The 26,400-nt window shown below is 42.1% G+C and overlaps 1 protein-coding gene across 3 annotated transcripts in view; it reads right to left on the bottom strand.

Moving 5' to 3' along the window:
• LOC134536030 (balbiani ring protein 3-like) overlaps positions 1 to 26,400 on the bottom strand; it is a 160,395-nt gene that overhangs the window by 115,705 nt on the left and 18,290 nt on the right. Inside the window, exon 1 of one of the 3 annotated variants that reach the window (XM_063375541.1) lies at positions 3,917 to 3,991. The exons of the other annotated variants lie outside the window; for them this stretch is intronic. The gene's annotated coding sequence lies outside the window, so the exon portion shown is untranslated. Of the gene's footprint in view, positions 1 to 3,916; positions 3,992 to 26,400 lie in introns of those variants that run through there. 3 annotated transcript variants of the gene reach the window in all.

Below are 26,400 nucleotides of genomic sequence, written 5' to 3'. Positions count from 1 at the left end.
AATTAACGCTAGGGTTCTAGATAATTGTAAACTAAAGAGTTGACATGTTTATGGTAATATAATTTGAATCTAATATGATGCCAAGATCTTTGATAAAAGGATTAATTGAATTTTCAGAGTCGTCCAACTTATAATCATACATACCTAAAAGTGTATTTTCATTGTAAACGCAATGATTTTAGTTTCTTCGTTTTTAAGTTCCACAATATTTGTTTTACAGCATTTATTAATTTCAGAAATATATTCTTTTAATAGAAGACAATCGTGTATGGCAGGAAGAAATAATAGCAGTATGCGTATTCAGGATACAATTATTTTGAGATTTTCATTGATATAAGGTTCACGAACTAAGTTAATAATAATTTTATTATTGCCATCATCTACGAAAGACATTTTGTTCCTTTGTGACTCATGAATACGAAAATTTTTACACGAAACAGGAAACAAAGATATGGCGTTGATGCGTGTTTGTGTCCTACAAAAACAATATGCCTGTTTCGGTTTGCAGCAACTGGCCTGTGACACAAATTAACAGTGTTTCCGCTTCCGTATGTCTTCAGTTGCAGTAGAAAAGAAGTCAGCCTAAGATACATTAGACTGGAACTTGAGCGCTTACCAAGTGTTTTCGTGGGTGTTATTTTCAGTTGGAATACAGGTGACTTGACAGTAAACGGGCACAACAAACTGAACTGTTGTCTAACTGGTACAAATTAACTTTACCGAGACTGCACTGAGCAATTTCCCAGGGTGGGAAGTGATGCATAAACATATTTATCATACGCCTCACACAAAATGACTTCTATCAGCAAAAATTATGAACTATAGTAGGAAGGATGTTGAAATCAATACAAACATTATTTATCATAAGTCTTTTCAGTACTGGTGAGATTTCAGTCGAATAAAAAGAGACGATTCGGCGCGACTGTGAAAAGTCCTTGCAATAGTTCTTCCGACAAAGCACGACGTTAAAAAAAATAATAAAATAACTAAATAATGGACGTACAAAGACTGCAATTTATTCATCAGATAAAGAACGTGTAAATGTGAGAAGCGTATTACAGATACGACATAAAATTACGGGGGGACTGAGAACTGGAAAATGACGTGGAAATGCTGGCGCTATTTCCAAACAACGCCCCGCCTCCTCTGGAAATAAATTTCTAACAGAAACGTGCCTTCTCTTGTTTTATTTTTTAAAAAAATGAAGAAAAAAGGATCGAGTGTGGCGACGTCAAGCATCAATTTCAAGATCCGAGTCTATCAAGAGGAATAAAAAAAAATACCCTTCTGATTTTTTATCCCCTCCGTCTTCTTTTAAGTGACGGAAACCACCCGTTTTCGTGGCTGGAGGATGAAAAGGGGAACCACGTCTCTCTCCCGCAGTACGAGCCCCTACCCACAATCGCGCCACCACACCTTCTCCCGGAAAACAACGGCGCGGTCCTTCGTATAAGCCTTTCAAGACGTGCTGGAAGGTTCCTCCTCGTCAAGGAGAGACTCCATCATGGATATGTGAGAAGGGGGGAAGGGGGTGGTAAGATCGGAGAAAAGAGAGAGAGAGAGAGAGAGAGAGAGAGAGAGAGAGAGAGAGACTTACACCACAAAGCACTTCTCAAGAAACGCATCTCAGTCTGCCGGAGAGTTATCTGTGACGCATTGAAAACTACTCCTCTTCTTCGGAGAGCCACCGCCAGGACCTAAGAAGAGTGCGACGAAAAAGAGGGGGGGGGGGGGGGGTTGATGAAATGCGAGAGAGAGAGAGAGAGAGAGAGAGAGAGAGAGAGGCGAGGGATGAACAACGAGGGCCAGAAGAGGAGAAGGGGAGGAATATATCTAAAAAAAAATTTTAAAATAAAAAAAAAGTTTCCTGGAACCCCCCTAGGCGTTCTTTTGTGTGTCCCCTTCCTTCGCACAATGACCGCCCTCCCCTCCTAGCAGGCGCACACCACCTTCGGCAGGGGCATTGTTGATGAGGATGGGGAGTTCCTTCAGGAAGTCCTCCTCATTGTGCCGTCGGCCACGTGTAAGGCCTGGGGTCCTCGAGAAGGACAATTTGTTCGGGATACGCCGCGGCACCGGAGCATGATTTGTTGAACAGGAGGGAGGAGGGAGGGGGAGAAATGGTCGCCAGCAATTTACACGTGACGGGTTTCCTTTGGCGCGGGGCCCTCGACTTAACACCCCCCCTTCCCCTTTTTTCCCCCCCTCTTTACCATCACAGCACTTCACACGAATTGGGGGATCACTTGAACTCTGGGGGGGTTCACGGGACAATTTTTCCACAACAGCGTGTGATCGCATCGCCTGGCTAATAAACCGCCAGCCTCCACAGGGTGTCAATGTAAGAAAGCGTCCCCCCTCCCCTTTTTTTCCCCAGGCTGATCATTATTTCCAAAATTGTAGACCTATTTTTTTTTGTTTAATTAAAACTGGTGAGCACTTTGCCGAATTTCCCAGAGCAAAAAGAAAACTTCCCTCCCATACACCTTTCCGTTGGTTTTGATTTTGTTTCGTAAATTTGACGTACCGAAATGATCCGTGAAGGAGTAGGAGGGGGGGGGGGAAGTGAGATGGAGAAGAGTGCAGTTGGTTCATAAAGTGTTTACGTGTAGTATTAAAGTGGATTCTAAGCTAAATAAACCATGAAAGGACTGCTGATACTAACAATGTAGATAACATTGCGATGTACCGCAAACGCCAACATACAAGGGAGATGCATGGTAACCGGAAAACGCCATTTTCAACAGATTTTTAGGCCCTAAGAATTTTCAATGGAACTTTGACTTCGTTAAAGCATAGTAAATAATTTAGCGGAACGCGTGAAGTTAGTATTTACTGACTGCTACAAATAGTTCCTCTTTTGAATTCGTCGCTTTTAGAATCAATCAATTTATTTTAATGACAATTGAGATAATACCGTCAACAGACACTACGTTGTGGTTTTTTCGAAATTCTCTTGGTGTAAGATATCTGCAGATTTTTAACATTAAAAATTCTACAAATTGTTATTTCATTAAAAAAAAAAAATTTGAAACTAACATGGCGTGTTTCGGTTCCTAGTTCAATCTTTTTCCTAACCTAACCAAAACTAAGTGTATTTGTTTGGGAGTTGTCTGGGTTAGGGAAGACTCCAGGTGCGTCCCAGGCCGAAGCCTGGGTTTCAGCCACGCAGAAAAGTAGCAATCATGCATCGTGTGCATTGCCGGGGATTGGCCAGCCCATGGCAGCAATTGATACCACGAGTAACACCCCCCTATATTAACTCCAGACTATAACTAGTCAAGATGCGCCCAGGGAAAAAAAAACCCGGGCCCATTTCGCGCGGGGGTTAGATAAAATACAAAGCATCTAAGCAGGCACGTTCAATACAGGACAAGAAGGATGGTGTTGGTCAGTCACCCTTAAGGGCTCCGCCTACCGGGGCACACAGACGGTGCGCAGAGCTTCAGGAAAAACAACGCGATTTCAAAACTACTCAAGATATCCGAGTGGGGCCTATTTACGAATAGCATTTAATTAAGAGTTCGCTGAGGGCCGAAAAGTACTTTTGATTTCGGATTAAGTTTTTAAACTGTATTTTTAGAAGAGTTAAAATGGCTAAAACGCATGTTTTCAGAGTAATTTTTAGGCATAAAACAACCATTACATATTCTTGAAAGCACTTAAGGGACTTGCATTACACCTTTATCTTGATTTCTCCGCAATATAATGTTACGGTCACCGCTCAAATTTCACAGTTATCCTGTGCACGACGAGAAGACTGCGCGCCAGTTCAGAGACTTGCGCTTAGAGGCGACACCGCGCTAGAAACACCAGCGAGCGTCGTACTTATCCTCCCGTCTCACACATACACCCCTGATGAGGCGGGCCCCTTAATAAGCACAGAATTATATTTAAAATAAAAAATAAAAATTACCTTCGCCTCCCCGGGGTGAAGGCCTACCGCATGCGGCCGCTGGGGCGCTCGGCAACACAACACCGTCTTCGGCTTTGTGCGTCCGTCAGGATGGGAGAGAGAGGAGGAGATGGAGGAGCAAGAAGAAGAAGAAGGAAGAAAGGTAGCAGGGGGAAGGTGGTAGTCGCGCAGGCACGTACGAGTAGAAGGAGGGAGGGAGGGAGACCAGAGGCGGCCATGCTGCCGCCGGCCAACAATGGGGGTCTCCTCCGGAAAGTGGTAGTGAAGGTGGAGGGGGCCGGCCCGAGGGGTAGGGGTTCGAGTTCGCGCCTCGCATGCTGACACCCGCGGACGTACAGAAGAAGCAGCACGCATCTAAACGTCGCCTTCGTCCTAGCGACGTGTGTGTGTGGCGAGAATGACAACGGGGCCTCCTCGCTCAGGGCCGGGGGAAATGAAAGCTCGACGAAGGTCTCCCTCCACCCCTCACCCCGAACCACAAAACATCCTTTAACGAATGACACCGGGCTTAACGCCCCTGAATGCAAAGTGATTTTCCCTACAGGGCTAGACGACTGAATGGCGAGAGAGAGAGAGAGAGAGAAAGAGAGGGGGGGGGGGGGGGGAGGGGAAAGATGTAATCCTCCCGTATTGGGACTCGAACCTCACCTTCCTTTGTCTTTACAGGCTTCGGAATAACCCGCCGTCTTCCTCTTGAACAACCAATTACGATGTGGCTGGCACGTCCGAAAGCAATGATCATTAACGAACGCGTGATTTATTTGCTGAAACACTGTTTATTATTATTATTATTATTATTATTATTTCGCCTCAAGGTCCCTGGCTAATAATAATTACTTCTGCGCGTCTCTCTTATGGCGACGCGGGGAATTTATGTACAGCTCGCGCTCGTGGGGTTCGAAATAAACTCTTCCTCCGCGAAAGGTTAAGAATTTCCTGGACGTACTAACTCTGGGCACCTTTCAGACTTATGGTGGCGGTAGTGTAGCTGGGTATAAACTGGAAAGGTACCTTTTCTGATTTCTTAAAATGTTTCCGTTTTAATGCAAATATGTACTGGAAAGGTATACCCTCGGAAAGGGTACCTTTCAGGATTTTCTGTACAATGACACAGGAGAAAATAAACTGGAAAGGTACCCTTTCCGATTTCTTAAAATGTTTCCGTTTTAATGCAAATATGTACTGGAAAGGTATACCCTCGGAAAGGGTACCTTTCAGGATTTTCTGTACAATGACACAGCAGAAAATAAATTGGAAAGGTACCCTTTCCGATTTCTTAAAATGTTTTAGTTTTAATGCAAATATGTACTGGAAAGGTATACCCTCGGAAAGGGTACCTTTCAGGACTTTTTTGTACAATGACACAGCAGAAAATAAATCGGAAAAGGGTACCTTTCCAGTTCCTACCCAGCTACACTAACGCCACCATAAGTCTGAAAGGTACCCTTTCCAAGAGGATACAATTCAGCCCCCCCGCAATCTTGTCGACTACGGAGACGGATGCGTTTCAAAATATGCAGCCTACGTTTACGCTGATAGGACTAAAATTACATACAAGTCTATTGTCAACAGAATTCAAAGGAAACCTTACAAGTAATGCAACATGCAGATTACGTTTTACAGCTGTGGCCCACAGTAATGTTTGCGGTGTTTGGATTTTGTTTTGAACTGTGGGGTTTGAAAAGTTGTGCATTAAATAATTGGGAAAGAGCCCGACAAAAGCATTTGCCCTTTGGCCCTTGGTTTCTATCGACGGTCCTTTCGATAACAAGTTAGTAAATAATTTCTCTCTTTCTCTCTCTCTCTCTCTCTCTCTCTCTCTTTCTCTCTCCTAGGTTAGCATTCCCGTTTTGTCGTAGCCAAATCGCACCACAACTCAAGAGTTCCTTTCATCGCTCACTGAAATAACTCAATCAGTTTTTTTGTTAATTTATATTTCTTTTTCCGTATCCCACACAAATATAAAACATCCTACCAAACATAGACTACACAATAATACTGAGTATACAAAATTATAACACCTTAATCAAAAATAAATCTCACATTATAGTAAAAAAAAAAAAGTAGTGTGCACTCAACAAAATGCTCCGATGACACTGTATTTTTTTTTATGGAACAGAAATATTCATGAAAAATTACAGGTATTTGTAATGTACATTTGCATTGAAAACAACTGCATCACTCTTACCCGTTCATTTAATTCTTTGTGTTGTCCCAATACATCCAATAGTTAGTTATTTGTAAACCGTTCCCTGAATAGCTTTCTAGCATTGACTGCGTAATGTAGAGACCTGTAAAATTCGCGGATTCACTTCGCGATAGGATAGAGTCCAAATACTTTTGACATTATTTTGCTTCAGTTATTGGGACACAGTTTATCTGAAGGACTCTGGGCCAATGAAAAATCTTTAACAGAAGATTTAGCGAATCGTGATCATTCCAGTCAACAGGTGTTACGAGTCGGTAACCAATCAGCAGATGTAATTTGCACGAGTGCATAGAGGATCATGGAGTCTATTCTTCAGGGACTATCAACTCTGATGAATAAATTTTATATTTAAAAAATCAAATCTTATTTGTTTCAAACCCATTCTTGGCCCAAACTTTCGTGTTCATAGGAAGTGGTGTCTCCGCGCCGAGTGGTGATGTAAGCTCGCGACTGGCCTTCCATTCCTTTTATTCGGACCTCCAGCCTCCGCATGACCCCGGCCCAGGGTTTACCTGGGTCACTTCAGTTAGCTTTTAGGCTAGACTACCAAAGGGGCGTCAACCATGGCGCCAATCGCAGCCATGGCTGGCCAATAAACCCCAATAAGCACATGATGCCCGCGCCCTTGTCCTGCATGGTTAATACCCAGGAACTGGAAAAAAATTCGCGTTTTCAATGACCTCTAGAACAGACTCCACGATCCTCTGCGTACTTGTGCAGATTACACCTTCTGATTGGCTACTGATCCGTGACACCTGCCAAATGGAATGCTTGTGATTCGCTGTTTCTCTCCTTGAGGATTTTTCATTGGCTTAGAGTCAATCAGGTAAACTGTTGTCCAATCACTGAAGCAGCATGAAGTCGAACTATTTTGGATTCTAGCCTGTCGCGAAATGAATCCGCGAATTTTTCCTGTTTCTATTAATAAATACCCCGCATGGTAGAGTGTATTGGTAGAGACCGGAAAAATTCGCGGATACATTTCACGATATGATAGAATTCAAACAACTGCACCTTTATATTGCTTCTGTGATTGACTTACAGTTTATCTGAAGGACTTTTAGCCAATGGGAAACCTTCATCCAAAAAAGTATCAAATCGCAAGCGTCCCAGTTGACAAGTGTCACGAGTCAATAGCCAATGAGCAAGTGGCATTTGCCTGAGTATGTAGAGGGTTGTGGGGTCTATCCTAGAGGTCATCGAAAGCGCGACTTTTTCCGGTCTCTATGTATAGGCTAGGAAAATTTTTTTTTAAAAAATCCAGCCTGTGAAGGGCCACGCGGGGAGAGGTGGCGAGATATCGAAAGCGAAACTCCGGGTTCAACTCAAAAGAGCTGAAATCAAGTCAAGCGAAGGCAAAAACAACAACTAAAACCTGCTTTCTTGTCTGTTTCTTGTCGAATCTATTCGGCACAGAGCAGGACAGCAGCTGGAGCACATCCGCAACGAGGGATCGAACACCTTTATTCTGGTGGTTTTTTTTTTGACGTGACAACGTCTAATAAATCGATGAACGCCGGCTGCACGCACGAAAAAGTGTCCCGTTACGCAAATTGTCCCGTTAAGCTTCGTCCCGTTACGATCATTGTACGCTTGCGCCGCATCTATCTCTCTTCCACTCGATTGGAACAACCATTGATTTGACTTTTTCGAGGCACATTAAACTTGAAACACTCCCATTCGTTTCCTGCTTTTCCTATCATCGTCCTATCCTTAACAGAATAAAACAGATTGGAAGAAGTTAAATAGCAAACATGTATAAAAGTTATAGTTAAAATAATCTCTTCGTTAAAGTAATAAACATATTTGAATTAATGAGTGCAAATAAAAGTAAATTTATCAATTAAATTGTAGATTTCATTTCACTCCTTCTTTGTATCCATACAAAATAGTGATAATTCAATAAAAAAGATTAAATTTTATTCATAAAAGTATGCAATCAATTCATCAATTTTTTTTTTGACGAGCGATCGGCAAACTTCGGAGAACTTCGAAACTGTTCGGGTGCGGCTCGCATCCCTGTGATCTGTAGGCCGCGTGAAAAGAGCCTTCCCGTGCCCTCGATTCACGATGTGTTTGATGAGAAAGGTGGGGAAGGGGGGGGGGGGGCGGTGTCGGCCGCAAGGCTCGGCCTGTCCTCGATTCCACACGACGACCTGGAGACATGGCAGGAGGAGGGGGATGGAGGGAGGGGAGTCACGCGGCTCTCGCGGGGTTACAGAGTAGCCAAGTGGCCGACAGGAGCTGTCAGTCTGGAAATTACACTTATATTCCGTAAACTGAAAGGAGAGAAAAAAAAAATTGGTTGTCTGTAAAGTCGGTTTACGGACGATAGTTTAACGTGACAACGTCATAACAAAACATTGATGAAATGATTGCATACTTTTATGAATAAAATTGAATTAGTTTCATTGAATTATCACTATTTTGTATGGATACAAAGGAGTGAAATGAAATAATCTACAATTTAATAATTGATAAATTTACTTTTATTTGCACTCATTAATTCAAATATGTTTATTACTTTAACGAACAGCTCATTTCAACTATAACTTTTATACATGTTCGCTATTTAACTACTTCCAATCTGTGTTATTCTGTTAAGGATAGGGCGATGATAGGAAAAGTAGGAAACGAATGGGAGCGTTTCAAGTTTAATGTGCCTCGAAAAAGTCAAATCGATGGTTGTTCCAATGGAGTGGAAGAAAGATAGATGCGGCGCAAGTGTACAATGAGCATAACGGGACACAGCGTAACGGGACAATGTGCGTAACGGGACACTTTCTCGTGCGTGCAGCCGGCGTTCATCAATTTATTAGACGTTGTAAAGTCAAAAATAAATAAAAATTCAATATTTCGTTTAAATTTTTTTTCCGGATGGCACGTTCGAGTTTGCGATCCACAGAACTCGCGAAAAATAACACTGGTTTAAAGAAAATCTAAAACCACATAAAAATGGTAAAAGTCGGTTGTGACTTTAAATTTTCCTACCAAGTAGTAAATGACACTGTAACTTTTTTTTTTTAAGAATTCAATCTACAAGGGAAAAAAATAATAATAATTCCGAGAAAATTCATAAGAATTAAAATAAATATTCATTAGTTGTAGTTACATGCGGAAACATTTTACACTGCTGGTTAGAAGGTCGAATAATATATCGATCGCTTCTTATATGAAGGAGTCAAACATACATCGTAACGAAAGACTTTCTGTCGAATTAAGAACATTTTTGAAGTTAAACTTATTTACACCCGGTAGGGTAAGTCGAGACCATGACTCATCCAGAGCGTAACAGAGGTAATTCAACACCCAGGAGTGGGTCGTTCTTCGACGGAGGAGGGTGAAATCTGTATAACTGAGGGGGGAGTTGTCTATCTGTAGTTCGAGTAGTATGGAGACGGCGAGGCATAGAGCCGTGAAATATGGTACATGGAATCTCCAGGGAGGTAAAGGAGGGGGTGAGTGGAGGGGGAGGGGGGTGGTTTGCACTTTGAATAGATTGTTTCGAAATTCGTCTTAATTTTTATTTATTTACTAGCTTTTACCCGCGGCTTCGCTCGCATTGAAGCCATTAAATAAGTATCAGAGATCATTGCAATAGAAATGAATCAATAAAATATATTTCTCTGTAACAAAAATAAATAATTTTGAATTTTGACCGTCGATAATACAGTGCAACGGTATTACAGTACTCAGGGTTGGAACTTCATAACTGGAATACTAGATAGCGTTAAAGTAGCTAGACTTTGAGATTTTTTTGACAAACATTTTTTTTATCTTTCGTAAAAAAAAAATACTTTTTTTTCAGTAAAAAATATCCTATGTTACTTCTAATACCTCCAAGAAAATGTGTACAAATTTTCATGACGATCGGTTAAGTAGTAACAAACAAACTTACATTCACATTTATAATATTAGTAGGGATTTATTTATTGCATTTCTGATGCCTCATTCACGTTAGGATCTTAATCCAGTCTTTCCGTAATAATTGTTATCTTTGCCATCATATCGACACGATATTGGTTAAATTGAATGCAGATTTGAAGTATTTTAAAAAACGGTTGAATCCAAGGCGGCGTCTTTGGTTTATATTTGTTACAGTTTATCTTGGTTCTAAAAATTTGTTAACGTGATAACGTCTTATAAATCTATGAACGCCGGATGCACGCACGAAAAAGTGTCACTTTCCGCCTGAGCCGAGCGTGCAAGAACCGGTCAAGCACCGTGAGAGAAAATCTTCTATAATATCAAACAGGTTAAGGCGGTTTTTTTAACAAATTGTTCGTGATTATATTTAAACAAATTATTTAAATTAAATTTGCAACAACTGTAAATAATATTTGAAAATTAAAAAGTATGCAATTTTTCATTAATTTTTTCTTATGAAGTTATCACGCAAAATTATCGTCCGTAAACCGACTTTACAGACAAACCCCCCTCCCCTTTTTTTTGTTTCAGTAGTTGAATTTCGAAACATGAATAGGTTTTTTTTTCACCTTCATTTCAGGAGCGGTAGTAACGTACCCTCAAGGAGAGAGAGAGAGAGAGAGAGAGAGAATGGCATGTAGGCCTACATGTATTAATGAGCAGTGTTCTGCTTGTAGCAGGCCGTAGTGAAGCACGAGCAAATCAACTAGCAACGAATAATGCAAAGAGTAGAAAAAAACTGATCAAAACTCTTCGAACGTTTTTCTTCACCATGCTTGTTACAATTACCAGCATTTATTGTGGATAACTGAATTGTAAAGTTTCACTCCTAAACACGCATGGAGGCTGTGCACACACACACACACACACACACACACACACAGATACATACATACATATATACATACATACATACATACATACATACATACATACATACAGAGAATGACGCAGTTCGGGTCCGGGCCGTAGATGTTTCGAGAAGACGTGGGGATAAAATTACAATAAGTGTTTCGCATTAATGTGTAATTCAATTATCGACCTCTTTATAATTTCCTTTTCGGCGCTGCCGTAGCTTTCGTATTCGCTCGGAACTGAAAATTTTTTTTAGGATATTTTTTAAATTTCCTTTAGACACGAGCTTTCCTCTGACTCGCGTTTTCTATAATCCCGAGCATATTTACGAGTCATGCGAGAATACATCTTTAATTATTTTTTTTAAATCCTCAATTTAATACCAATTTTTTCACTTATTTTCCGGCGAACATTTTTGTTGTCTCACTTTGGGTCCTAGTGGTGCTCTTCAAGCTCTTCACGACGACACCCGCATAAAACGTCCCGGCTAGACGCGTTTCCCACGCCACGCCGATTCACGACTTCACACGAAGCTTAAATTCGCAAAAACCATCACGCGCGTGCGCGCCTGCACTGATGACGTCACAAGGCAGAACAAATACTTCGCGACAAACACGTACCTACATAGTACATGACTAGAGACCGGAAAAATTCGCGGATTCATTTCGCGACAGGCTAGAATCCAAACTAGTTCGACTTCATGCTGCTTCAGTGATTGGACAACAGTTTTACCTGATTGACTCTTAAGCCAATGAAAAAAATCCTCAAGGAGAGAAACAGCGAATCACAAGCAGTCCAGTTAGCAGGTGTCACGGATCAGTAGCCAATCAGAAAGGTGTAATCTGCACAAGTACGCGGAGGATCGTGGAGTCTGTCCTAGAGGTCATTGAAAACGCGAATTTTTCCAGTCCCTATACATGATCTATCCGTTGTGGACTAGACCACTAAGGACTAGGGACTGGAAAAATTCGCGGTTTCAATTACCACTAGGATAGACTCCACGATTCTCTATGTACTCGGGCAACTATCACCTGGTCATTGGCCACCGACTCGGGACACCTGTTCACTGTGATTCTTATGATTCGATACTTCTTTTGTTGAGTGTTTGCCATTGGCTCAAGGGTCCTTCAAGGTAAATTGCGGTCCAATCGCTGACGCAGCATTAAGCTAAACGAGTTTGGATTCCAGCCTGTCTCGAAAGGAATCCGCGAATTTTTTCCGGTCTCTACTAAGGACGCATTTATCGGTCTCGTAGTTGTCGGCGATTCAAATCTGACGGGTGTTCCGTCACACGAGAAAAGTTCTCCCGACCAACCGTTTCTAACGAGAGGATAGACGTTTCCTGGTCAAAAAAAAAAATAGGAATATTCGACGACGCCGCGCCAGAACGACTTTCATCCGAGGAGAGAAACAGTAAAAAAAAAAAAAAAAAAAAAAAAGTGTGTGCGGGGAGGAAGGAGAAGGGGGAGGGGGAGAGGGAGGTGAGGTAACAAGGGCAGATCTACCCGTCGCGCATGAACCCAGACGTCTAGAGACGTGGAATCAGATGGTGTCGGTGCGCGCATGCGCCGGTCAGCGGGGGGGTCCCTCCATTGTCAACCACGGCGCAGGACACGACGCGCGCTCTCTATCGGGGTGGCGAGGGGTTGGGGGGGGGGGAGGGGGTGGAGAAGAAAAAAAAGTGAGCTGCGCTCCGAGAGGAATCAAACCCTCGCTGTTCGATGACTGGTGAAGATCGACGGCGAGCAAGTCGGGACACGTCCCCGGTGTGTCGCGTCACGAAGATCACAGAGATATGCGTGTGTACGGCACGAGTCTTCTCTGATTCGACCGTCAGACTTTAGGCTGCGTGTTCAGTCACGACAAAATACGTTAGAAAAAAAAACATATATATCTGACTTACAGTCTAAAAGTGCTGAAGTACCTTGGCTTCTGGGTTGTAGCCGCGTCCTCAGCGAATAATTCACCGACGTTTCGGTCGACATTGCAGTCGCCATCATCAGGGAGCAGCAACCTGTAGTTACCTCCAGCATTGTCACTGTTCATTTCGGGGACTGTCGTTCGTGACTTTCGCGACCGTTCCTCCAAGTTTCCTCACTTTTGGCGCGCACTTTTGGCGCGACTTCCTTGACCCGTGGCAAGCAGAGTTTGCGACTTGTTTGTAGACGGTCACGAATTTTGCACAGCCATAAGCCTTGCCGCGGGTCTCCTGCCGACAGTCGGGCGTGCATCCGCGACTACGCTACGACTACGAGCGTAGACAACCTGGGGCCCTGCGACGGATTGATCTCTCCTCTCTCTCTCTCTGCGAGTGGAGACACGACCTGAGGTGATCCGCTGTAATGACGACAGACGGGGCGGGGGAAAGGGTACGTCAGTGATGTCGAAGATGTGGGAAAGGGGGTGGAGGGGGGTTAAGGAGGGTCTCCCGTCAACGTCTCGCTCATCAGCCTCGACTAACTAAAATCCTTCCTGACCAAGGGGGCGGCACCCCTCCGCGTCGGACGACGCTCGGGCGATGACGACTCGTCACGAAGCGCCGTCGACAGACAATGGCGCCTGTCCACGTCCCCCCGCCCCCCCCCCGCGCGTACACGCCCCTGCAGGGACGCACGACAAAGGGATGTGGTGGAGAAGTCAAGGGAGGTGGGGGGAATGAGGTCGATGACCATTGTCTTCAATTGCTGGCATTGTACCGCGCGCCTTTGGGATCCGTGTTGGCATTATCCCCCCACACCCTTCCCTACCCCGCTGCTCGGTACAACTACCTCGTGGTGGTGGGGACAATCGAGGGCGGGTTTTTTCGAGACGCTGCCCGCGTGTCCCGTGTCTCGACGAACATGGTGGGTGGAGGGTGGGTGGGCGGGTGGGTGGGTGGGGAGTCACGTCATGAGTTTTCCAGTTCGATTTGTTGTTTCTTCAGCTCCGCCTCTGGACGCGCCGCACGCAGCCTGGGGCTGCAACAGCCAATCACGTTCCGACACACATGCGACGACGTCGTCGGCACGAGCAAAAATTTGCGGACGCGACAGAATAAAGGTTTCGTTTTGTGTTTTGAGAACAAGTTGACGAGAACAGATGAATTACGATTCGGAAAATAACCTGCAATTAAGGTCCCGCTGAGAAGGTCTATCTGTCAGTGGCCAGTGGCGTCTTCCATACCAATTCGTAGAGCATGCCCCCCCCCCCCCCCCCCCCCCACCACTCCCCAAGAGAGAATTCAAACTAATTGACAGTGACACATTAAGCTGCTTAAAAAAAAATCTAGATGTGTACTACATGAGGGAAATTAACTAGCACAGCCAAAAAGCAGTAAAAGAGCCTGTGTATTAACAGTGTTACAAATATTTTATAGTACTTCCATTATTTCCGTCGCGTCGAAGGTGCGGTGTTGCTGAAACGCTGTTGTCAGAATTTCGTTTTCGAAAGATGTTTGGACTGGCGGATCGGTAGTACTAATGCTATTCGTGTATTTTGAAAGGTTTATATTTACTAAATGTAACTGTGAGATCTCTGAAATGCGTCCACGCACAGTTTTTTTTTATTTTTATTTTCAACTGAATATTAAATTTCAACTAAACATGTCGATTATAAAACTAATGCAATGATTTATGGCTGTTGTATGTATGTTGCGAATTAGTGGCGAGATATATTTTATTGATTTGATTGATTATATTTGTTTGTAGCGCGGGTGAAAACAGCATTGCTGTCGCGTCGCACTAACGTAATTACATCCAGCATAAGTCTGCCCCACCCGCCACGTTGGTTTGCTGCATTTTCATGTCATTATTTTTGCCTTTGGGGCCATTCCCAAGGACTTTCCAAGGTATATTCAGTACACGTCAAAACGTTTAGGTCTATTACGGAATTAGTACAAAACGTTTGGTGCAATTATTTGGGATACATTCTTCCACAGTTTTTTCCCCCCATAAAACAAGTTTTTTTATAAATTTAAATCGGTTTATTAGTTTACTGCTAATTAAATTTTACAGGCTTTAGAAAAGTAGAATTTTTATGCACATAAATGTGTGGAAAATGCGTAGACACAATAAACTTACTGGTAGGCCTATATAGTGTTATATTTTTTTTTAAATTCCCTCTTGATATGCAGGTATCTTGAAAAAAAAATTAAAACAAAGAAGGAAAAATTCATAGGCCGCTACATTTTTTTTTTTTTAAGTAATCATATTGAAACAAACGTTTTAAGAAAAAATAAGCCTTAAAAATGCCAAGGTTAAAAAATATATCTACTATCCACACTAACAAAGCCAGTGCAATGGGTTTTTCAGCGTTCTTTGTTCCGGCTTAAGAGAGCGCATCAATACAATTACTCGTTATCTACAGGGCGATAGTGTGGCCCTGGAAAAAAAATGGGGGGAAAGTGTCCAGAGGTCGGCACGCACACAGGTGTGCCCGTAATGCTATGGCAGGGCCGAGCATATACAGTAATGTCCTTACATCAATTTATATTGTCCACATAAGTGGAAATTTCCAGGTTCAAATTTTAATGATACTTGACTACTTCACGACATAATTTTTATTTCTCTGAGATGAAATTAATGCAAATATATGTTTTACAACCCCCCCCCCTTTTTTTTTTAAATACGCACGAAATTTGACATCTCAATAGAGTTGTAAAAGTTATTTAGAGAAAAATAATTATTACGTCAAGAAATAGCCAGAAACCAGTTTGTTTTCGTTTCGGGTGGTCAACCATAACTTCGAAAATAGGATTTCGACAGCTAATCATTAAATAAATTATAAATATTTTTTTTTTCAAGAAATACAGCCTTATGGTCAGGCCTGTACTTCTAAGCCTAGCATTGCTGTAACTTCTAGCGACTGTCATCCTTAGTTTGAAGTATGCATTTTAATGGGCATTTACTCTCCCTTTCCAATGCACCATTTCTACCATTATTTGCTGTCCTGTGCTCTGTTTCATAAGCACGCCCATGATCTGATAATTAGGGAAATGCACTTTTCGCGAAAAGGATTTCCAGAAAATATGTGCGTTAAAACTTTGTATCATTGTGCGTGTTTCGTGGTAGGCTGGGTTTGTTTCAGGTGCATGTATACTGTCGGCACACCAATCACAGCCGTCCAGTGTGGAAGCAGATCCATCCTGACTGGCCCGGCCAAGAAGGGCAATGGCTTCTCTTGCAGACGGCCGCCAATTAACGAGGAAAGAATCGCTAGCGCTGACAAAACTTACTGCAGTCTTATGAGCGATCAGATTACTTCGCTAAAAATACATGCCCCAACTGGCAATATTCCATTCCTACTTCTAAGGAGGCGTTAACTGAAATACGCCATTTTGGTTTGAATAGCTTTGTTCAACATATTTTAAAATGTTTGGTTCTGTCTGAGCATAGCACTTACTTAAATGGAATGACCTGTTATTAATAGTTACCAACTGATACAAATAGTTTCTCCTGTGAAATAATACCTAATTGGTGTTTAAGAGTGGAGCGTTCAACTTTCCTTCGCGTTACGAGAAGAACCTTCTAAAGTTTTCGCTCGAATGCTGTGTCACTGTATTTAAGGTCTTCCAGAGTCTGTTTGCTGCTGAACGCAGTAATATTTTTTTTTAAGTCGTAATTCTAGCTTCTCCTTTTTTTATGTTTCAAAAAGAGTTGTAGGTGTATTCTGACTGGTGATGTCAGACTTTTGAGTTACGTCACGCTGAGAAAAAAAATTGAAAGCGGGAGGACAACAGAACAGTTATCTGTACAGGCTGCGTCACGGTAATTTGTCTAAAATTTGACAGTTCTGAAGAAAAAAATTACAAATGGCACCAATTTACCAACGGTCATTGCACAGCATTATTATGATGTTTGCTTTACGTACACTAACAACCACGTGAAGTTGTTTACAAGCCCTGCTGGCAGAACAAAAGTGGCGGAAGGATACGCAAAAACCATGGTAGTACTACTTTTGAGAACTGTCCAATTTAAGACAAATTCGTGACACAGACCAGTTTAGAGATCGGAAAAATTCGCAGTTTCGTTTTGCAAACTAGCTGACATTCAAACACTTATTCCTACCTTCAAATTGTTTCTGCTATTGGCTCACAGTTTATCTAGAGGACTCTGATCCAACGACAAAACCATCAACCAATTAAGTATCGAATCACGGAGTAGCCGATTTCAAGATGTTTCACCAGTTAGCAGCCAATGAACAGGAGACTTTCATCCACGTATGTATGAGAACTGTGTAGTCCATCCCAGAGGTCACTCACTGATTACGCGAATTTTTTCCAGTCCCAACTGATGATGCCTCATGCAAATGAAGAACGAAACGTCGCGTCGCTGCAGTCGATCACTTGGACGCAGTTCAACTTCGAAAGCCAAGACAGCTCATAAGATAGAATATGGTTTTTGCTAAAGTCTTAAAAAGTTTTTCGATGTTTGGTTAATACATAAACATTATTCGTTTCTTATGGACTGGAAAGGAAAAATTCGCGGATCCGATGACCTCCAAGACAGACTCCACGATCCTATGCATACTTCACTGTTAATCTGGCGGTATCTTGGCCAATCAGAGACCCCTCAATCAAAGATATACTGAGAGGCCTCACAAGTAAGCAGCCAATGAACAGGCGACGTTTGTCCGAGTATGGAGAGAACGGTGGAGTCGTTCTTGGACGTCATTAAATCCGCCAATTTTTCTGGTCTCTGCTAATAGCTAGTGGCTGGAAAAATTCGGAGTTACGATCACCTACTGGTCAGACTACAGAAGCCTCTGTATACTCGGGCAAATAACGCCAGTTCATTGGCTGCTGCCTTTTGAGTCGTCTCCACTGGTTTGTCTGCGATTCGATACTTTTTATTTTTCTTGAGTGTTTCTCGTTGGCTCATAGTCGTCCAGATGAACAGTGAGCCAATTGCAAAATCAGCTTGAAGGTATACGATTATTTTAATTTTAGCCTACCGCAAATTGAATCCGCAAATTTTCCCAGTCTCTACTTTTAACCAAAAATATTTTTTTATGCACCGAAAATTCCTACAACGCGTTCTGAAAATTGCTACACTGCAATAAAAAAACACAGAACTCTTAAGCTGACATAGGTTTTTTTTTTTACGTTCGGAACAGAGTAAGACGGAGGTCAATGGTCCTCGTTCCGTAATTACATCTGAATTAACGCTTGCATGTTTTACGACCAAACATTTGGGAACTTCTTCTGGCTGGTCGCTTCGACGAAGGCATGTGGTCAATCAAGCATTAAGTACGCAATCTGATCGTCGGCGGCAATTATCCGAACGAAAACTCATTACTGCATATTAATTACGTGACGAACACGTGTCCAACATGTACTTTCATTTGTTTTTTTATTTTTTTACTCAGCGTCTAACAAGGAAAGTGAAACAATATAAAAGGTAGATGAAGATTGATAAATTCCTCCTGATGAAAATAAAAAAAAAGGTACCTAGTGGTAATAAACTTGATTTTTATTTTTTCAAATTATTTTTAAGTGTGCGCACCTTCCTCCTAGCCCCGCACACAACCCGATTTCGAAGAACCATAATTGAAACTCACACAGTCTCTCTTAGCTTTACGTCAATCGAAAGCTTAGTGTAGTATTTAGAAGTGTGTGTATATGTGCGTGCGTGATGCATTTTGTTTACACCATCAAAAAAACAGTGTGCTAGTAGTTGTTGAGTTTCTATGCAAGCAAAATGCGCATTAACATATTTAGTCAATATTAAAAATTAATATAGGTTATGCACACAAATATTTAAAAACTAATATGTGAATGTATGAAAGATAGCTTAATCTACATTAAAATAAAAATAGGCGCATGTTTTAACTTGTTTATATTTAATTATCTCCCTAATGAAGTGAAAAAGGACGTTTTAATATATATCCGAATACGCTAAAACGGGAGAAGGTATATATAGAGGCTTACGTGTTACATATTCCAAAAATTTCCAACTCCGAATAGAATCAAACTGAATAAATTCTTAAACGCGCTAGACATTTTATTGTGTGGATATTGATTTAGTAGGGGACAATGTTAGTTAAGATTTTAGGTCGAACTGTGTGTTGGGGGGGGGGGGGGGGGAAAGGCTAAATCCGTGAAGTTTGTTGAAACAACTTGAAAGGAACTCGCTAGGACGAACGGTAAAAACACCGCCATGAAGTAAGTATTGTTAGAACAAATACCATAAAAAATCAGCCATTTAAACGATCAATGTTTTTGATATCCAGAAGGGTCGATTATTATTAGCACGGTACAGATTGCACAAAGCCACTCATGCATTAACTTCTTACCGTCATCATGGCAGAAATAATCTATTGACCTTTATCTGCTTCATTAGTTTTCTTTCCAGAGAATATCCTTTGGGTTCGGATAGTTCTTAGAACTCCGGAATCCGAGGAAAATCCTGAACTTTCGCTCCAAAGGCCTGTTCTCTGGCTTGTTTACCTGAGAACCATACACCATGGGAGACACGCATCTGTAATAAATATGAAAAAAAAAAAGAGGGGGGAGGGAGGGAGAAGAAAGGAAGAAGCGCTTCCCTAACGACTAATGACTCCATTCGTCTCCGCGAGGCAGTCTTAGCATGTCGTCGTCCCGCCATCTGCCGATCGATATGCGGCCGCATTGCAAGAAGTGGGTGCCATTTATCAACGCCGCGCCACAATAACGCTGCCACAATCAGCCCAAAGGGCAAGAAGAAGAGGATGGGGGAGGAAGCGGCCGGTACCTCCCGAGCAGGGGTACCAACCAAACAACGACGACATCGTTACAGAATGTACGCCAGTGTTGCCAACGCCCCAAGACAGACAGACCCCGCCAGCGACAAGCTCGTAAATGCAATCCTCTGAACGTTCAGCGGCGAGGCTGTTGTGTGTTAAAAACTGGTCACCTACCGCGGGCAGTTGGAATGTGGACGCAATTTACCGCCGAACATGTGTCACTGACGTTTAACGTTGCAACTGATGTCTTTACCCGCCCCGGAACGTCCTGTCTGTCACAGGCGTCAGGATTCGCTTAGCTGCTGCCGCATGCATTTTTCTACGTGGATCAGAGCGTGAAGTCGCAACCCGTCCAGCTGACGGCCCGAGCCATGCTTGAGGGACACCCGAAACATAAGGGAAGCCTTCTTTTCACAGACGAGAGAGCCAAACGCCCGATCGTGCATCTTCGGTTTTTTTTTTGTTCATTGTAAATAAATATGGCGGTGTTGATAAAAAAATACTAATGGTCAATTAGGTTAGGTTAGCTACATTATAAATACTTTAAAACATTGTGGACGGTTGATTTGGTTAGGATAGCTACATTAAACATACGGAAAAAATGCATGAACTTCGGGGAACTTCGGGTTTTGGCTCTCTCGGCGTCTGTGAAAAGAAGGCTTCCCGAAACATAAGACCAAGTGTACACAGTATTTACCCCCTCCCTACCCCCCCTTTTTTTTTCTAAATGGAACAGAAATGTTCATATAAAATTACAGATACTTGTAAATTTGCGCACTTACATGCAACACAACTGTATCACTACAAAAAAATATAGTGTTTGCAGTAATACTGGGCTCGGATTCTTTTACCCGGGCATTTATGCTTTGCGTTGTCCCAGAACCTCCAATAGTTAAACCTTTCCCTGGACAGTATTCCAGTACTAACTGCGCACATAACAAGCATGATAAAACAAAATAATATATTGAATATATGGTTATATTTTCCGTGGTTTTTAAAAAAAAATATGCTTGAATGTAACATCAATTAAAATATATAACTATGCGCCTATTTTCGTAAGAAATACTCAGAATTTATCTCGAAAATCCTATTTCATATATGCATATCGCATTACTATTAAGGTTTTATATGAATTCTATTAACAACAGATTTGTAATTTTCGTCCTATCAGGGCAAGCCCGGGCCCCGGATCCCCCCCCCCCCCCTTTTTCCGCCTTCACCAATCACTATCTCTCTACGGCACTGCAAGTGAACTGCGTCCAAAGGTAGTTTCGGCACGCCCTGGAGAACAAGAAACCAATAACAACATTGAACTTATCCAATGACATTCAGTTCGGCCGGAGGGTAATTTGTAAAATCAGACACAGAATTATCAGTACACGAGTGAGTGGTGTTTATCCTGTTGCCAGAAAATAAAGCGAATTTCTGCAGATCTCTAGAGGGCGAAGCTGATGTACGAGGTGTGATCAAAAAAAAATATGGTGAATTAATTTTTATAGCAACAGCTGCTGACGTAACATCCATATGAAGAAATAAGCCCGATAACCTGATCCGTTGAGATAGTCAGTGTCTTAAATATTTTTATCTAGTATTTGCAATTGATAGGGACCGGAAAAATTCGCGGGTACAATGGCCTGCAGGATGAACTCCACAGTTTTACGTACACTCGGTCAAATGTCACCCACCCATTGGCTGCTGTCTAGTGAGATGTTCCAGTGTAGCAGCCTGTGATTCGATAAAGCTTTGGTTGGGTGTTTCTCATTGGCCCAGAGTCATCCAGGTGAGTTGTGAGCCAATAGTAGAGGAAGGACTGAGGTATTACTATTTGTATTTTAGCATATCGCGAAATGAATTCGCGAATTTTTCCGGTCTCTAGCAATTGAAAATAGTTGCACAGCTTCTAATTCAAAAGCGTGTACCCAGCCTTGTGATGGCACACTTTGTACAATGAGTAGATAGCATGTTTTCGAAGTTTTTGTTTTTTCCGCGATGAAGTTGCATCTAAATTTTGTCTGTGGAATTCTGACTCACCCCCTATAAAAAGTCCGCGCTGGAGGTGGAAGGACTCACCCCCAACCAGGGACCACACCAGCTGGTTTGCTCTTCATCGGCGCCTCCCTCGCCGGGGACAAAAAAAAATTAGGGGAGGGAGAGGAACTCTCAAGTGCGCCATTGTTGGCTAGAAGAGGCTTCGCGCAGCCCGTATGGCCGGGTTCTCATCCAACCCCCTCCCCACTCCCCACCACCCAAGAACAGATAATTCCGCAGAAGAGACACAGCGTGGCCATTAATTTTTCGCGAGAAGATTTCCAGACCAGCAGCGTGTGTTAAAATTTTTCAGCATCGTCTTGTGTTTCGTGACTGGGTGAGTTTCTTTCAGGTACATTTCGACTGTCGGCACATCACAATCACAGCCACCCAGTGCGGAAGTAAACACGTCCTGAATGGCCCGGCGAAACAGGACAATATCTTCTCTTGCAGACGGCCGCCAATTACAAAGGAACAATTGCTTGCGCAAGCATACCTTATTGCAGTCTAAAAGACGATCAGATTTTTTTTTCCTGCTTAAAATACATGTCCATAGACATTACATAGTTTGAAACGTACTACAGACAATTCTAAGAGTGTTATTTTATTCAGTGTTTAGTTAATATTTAATGACAAGGAGAAACCTCACTTGTAGGGGCATGTACTTTTCGGGACAATATTTCCATACCACCTGTGATTTAAAACTTTTTAGCGTCATTTTTATTGGCTGGGTTTATTTCAGGTGCATGCCTACTGTCAGCATATACCGATCATAGTCGGCAAAACAGGGCAATGGCGTCTCTTGCAGACGGCTGTCAATCGCAAGGGAACAATTGTTAGCGCGGGCATACCTTATTGCAGTCTTAAACATGATCAGAATTTGTTTTCACGAAAACCGCATTCCCGTACTTAAGCGAACAAACATGTTGATAATTTCCATCGAAAATTTGTGCTTTTAAAAAATGCAATAAATATTCCGTGCGTTCAAAACATTATCATAATTTACATGCGTACGTGATTGGATTATGTACATGATTGGGTAGTGAGCTCTATATAACGAAAAGATGGTCATAGCAAGACGGATTTGCTGTAATTGAAGAAAAGATCGATATTACAAAAGAAACTTAAAAATTCGGAGCATCACAAATCTGTAAATTTTCAGTTACTCGGTTAAGTAGTGGACCTAAAATTGTATCGTGAATGCAGGAAACGCGATGCGAATGTAGTATTACGAGAGAAAACATTTCGGACTTGTTGAAAGTTTGGTGGCGGTTGTTCGACGATTTTGTGACTTAGAAAAGAAAGGAATGTCTTGGGAAGTGGGGAGAGGGGTTATGGCCCAATGAAAACCCCCAGTGCTCTTCGTCTTGACCTTCCTAGTCTTCCGAAAATACTTGCGCCTTTGTACGCGAAGGCGCTTTGTTTACCGGCGACGCGGGGGGAAACAGCAATGCGTCTAACTCGTCAAACTCGTAGCCGGGGGGTGGGGGTGGGGGGGATTGGTAGTAAAGATACGCTACAATTTCGCGCCATCGGACTAAAAACTACACAGTCCTGTAGTACGGCGCTGCAGTTGGTTGTTCTTTTCCCTCTATTTGTAGGGGCATGCAGATAACGCGAAAATATTTCGAGACTAGCTGAAAGTTAAAACACTGTAGCATCGTCTGTGTTTCGTGATTGGGTGATTTTCTTTCAGGTACACGTATTTCGTAACAACCCCAATCACGATAATCCAGTGCGGAAGCAAACGCGTCCTGGGTGGCTCGGTCAAATAAGGCAACGACTTCTCTCGCAGACGGCCGCTAATCACAAGGAAGAAACCACAGGTGCGGGTATACCTTGTTGCAGTCTAATAAGTGTTCAGATCTTTTCGCGAAAAATGCATGCCCCTATCTATTTGTAAACAAGCCTGTTTCCCAGGGATCTGTACATGGCACGCCTGAAATTATCTGTAGGATACTAAATGTTTGTGAGTCACTTCTAGCGTGTGGCAACTAACAAAACTGTCTCTCCCCGTCCCAAGTATGCCAACCACCTGCTCAGGACATTCTGAGTGAGCCGCCAATGAACGGGCGACATTCAGCCCAGCATTTCGAGGACTGTGGAATCTATCCCACACCTGCCGTACACACGGCAGGTGTAGTTTTGGCTTCCTTTTTTTTTTATTACGTTTGAAGAATTTCTTTTTTTTTTTCATCGAGAAGAAACATGCGTGCGTTCCACCAGCAGATGTTTCGAGCTGTTAATTATCTCAACCTGCCTGCATTTTACACGTATGTTCACACTTTTTACTTTCAGGTAAAACCAGTTGTGGTCCCAGGGGAAGGGCAACGAAGGCGATTCTCCCCCCTCCCCGGGCCCCATTTTCCATAACCATCCGAGAACTTAAAAAAAAAAAAAAAAAAAAAAAAAACTGAAAGATAATATAAAAAAACTCCACAGTTTCGATAATGACTTTTCAAGGCGTCACAAATGCGTTAAATAATAGCCTTTTAAGGGACTGTTATTTTTATCGAAATTTCGGATTTTCCATTTAACTATGAGGTATTCCAAAATGCTCCCTCCTTCCCCCTCCCCTTTTTTCCAATTAAAAAAAAAAACAAAGATGGGTAGAACATTTTACTAAAACTATTGTGACTGTCGTATGTAGTAACATAGTTTACCATGTAATATAATATAAACGGTAAATAAAATGCATCATACTAAACAGCATATAAAATCATATTATTGCGTTGAAATTTTATTAATTTCCAATATATTAGGTACCCCTAAAATTTAGTCATTAATTTTTTTAAAGTATAAAGCCCTTTATCAGTGAACGTCGTAGGGTATTCTATTTTAATCATGGAGATAAAAATTGTACAAAACTGCTAGAAGTTTATTCCGAGAGTTTAAATTAGCTGATATGAACTATATGCATCTATTTAAACTTGTGCTTAACTGCTTTTTGTAATGCATTTTTTTATTTTTTTTTATTGTTTTTTGAAAACATGTTTAGGTCCCTTAGACAGAAAACAGTAGGTAAATTATAGTAAAAAAAGTGTTAGAACTATTGGTGAATATTAGTTTTTATCAAATTATTTAAGAATTCAAAAGTGCGGTAGTTTAAAAGTACTGGGCTGAGCTGCTACAGTGCGTGACAAGTAACTTGTCTCAAACGTGAAAGTTCTCAAAAAATTGAACCAATGGCCACGGTCAGGGACGTCGGAACGTTTTCATGAGTGGGGGGGGGGGGGGGGGGGAAGATGTATCACACTTACCTCAGTGCTAGAGCGGGTCCGGGAAAATTTGGAATTTTAGATGCAAAATTGTGCTATTTAATGAGTTTCCGAACCAAAATATTACATATACCATTCCAAGAATTTGATGACGTAGTATGTATTAAATACTACTCTGACAGTAGATGTAGTACAATTTAAATTAAAATACCATCTAGAAATTTGCAATCATTTTACAGTATATTGACAATCATAAATTTGATTTTCTAATCAATGTGATCACCAATGCAACGTTTGTAACTACTGGTTGAGAAAAATACTACTAGGACCAAACATTTATTCTGGGAAAAGGAGGGGGGCGAAATGCTACTCTCGCCCCCCCCCCCCCTTATGCATAACAGCACGGGGGCGACTCGCCCCTGCTGCCCCCCCCCCCCCCTGTTCCGACGTCCCTGGCCTCGGTGTTAGTAAAAATATTCACGTGTTCGTAAAAAGCCTCATGTGAAGACATGCACGTGACAGTTGGGAAAAAAAGGGTGGAACTGGTACTAATATTGATAACTGTCAAATTTTAGACAAGTTTCATGGCATAAACTATATTGACAACTGGAGAGTGTCCCATAAACGCCCGTGGACACGGTAATATACGAACTGTCCTGTACGCTGTTTCGTTTGGGAACACGCCCCATAAATAAACGGAGGAATATCCACGGTTGCGAAAGGATGGGGCAAGGGTAACTGTTCTCTCCGGAACTGCCTTCCTACACGAGCCGCATCACGCATGTATACATAAATCACGCAGCGTGACTTTTGTGCTTTGACCTGTCGCGAAGAGGAGGTCGCGTTTACGACGGTAATATGTCACGCAGTCCGTTATCCCAGGTATAGGAGGGCACGGGAAATTGTTCTTTCCGTGTGTTGTGTTCCAGTGAAGAAGTCACAAAGACCGTATCTGCGTATACTCACGAGCACTGTTAAAAATTTCTTCACAGAAAAAATATTAGCAGGCACCCTGTCGCACTAGCCGTGGCACCGAGCTTGAAATGAGAACCCTACATCCGATTATGACTAACTGGGCCTATATTTCTGAAATGAGAACCCTACATCCGATTATGACTAACTGGGCCTATATTTCTGAAATGAGAATCCTACATCCGATTATGACTAACTGGGCCTATATTTCTGAAATGAGAACCCTACATCCGATTATGACTAACTGGGCCTATATTTCTGAAATGAGAACCCTACATCCGATTATGACTAACTGGGCCTATATTTCTGAAATGAGAACCCTACATCCGATTATGACTAACTGGGCCTATATTTCTGAAATGAGAACCCTACATCCGATTATGACTAACTGGGCCTATATTTCTGAAATGAGAACCCTACATCCGATTATGACTAACTGGGCCTCTATTTCTGAAATGAGAACCCTACATCCGATTATGACTAACTATATTTCTGAAATGAGAACCCTACATCCGATTATGACTAACTATATTTCTGAAATGAGAACCCTACAGCCGATTATGACTAACTACATT

Source organism: Bacillus rossius, chromosome 10 (assembly GCF_032445375.1).
Source record: "Bacillus rossius redtenbacheri isolate Brsri chromosome 10, Brsri_v3, whole genome shotgun sequence".
NCBI classification, from domain to species: domain Eukaryota; kingdom Metazoa; phylum Arthropoda; class Insecta; order Phasmatodea; family Bacillidae; genus Bacillus; species Bacillus rossius.
This window is presented reverse-complemented; position numbering and strand designations above follow the sequence as displayed.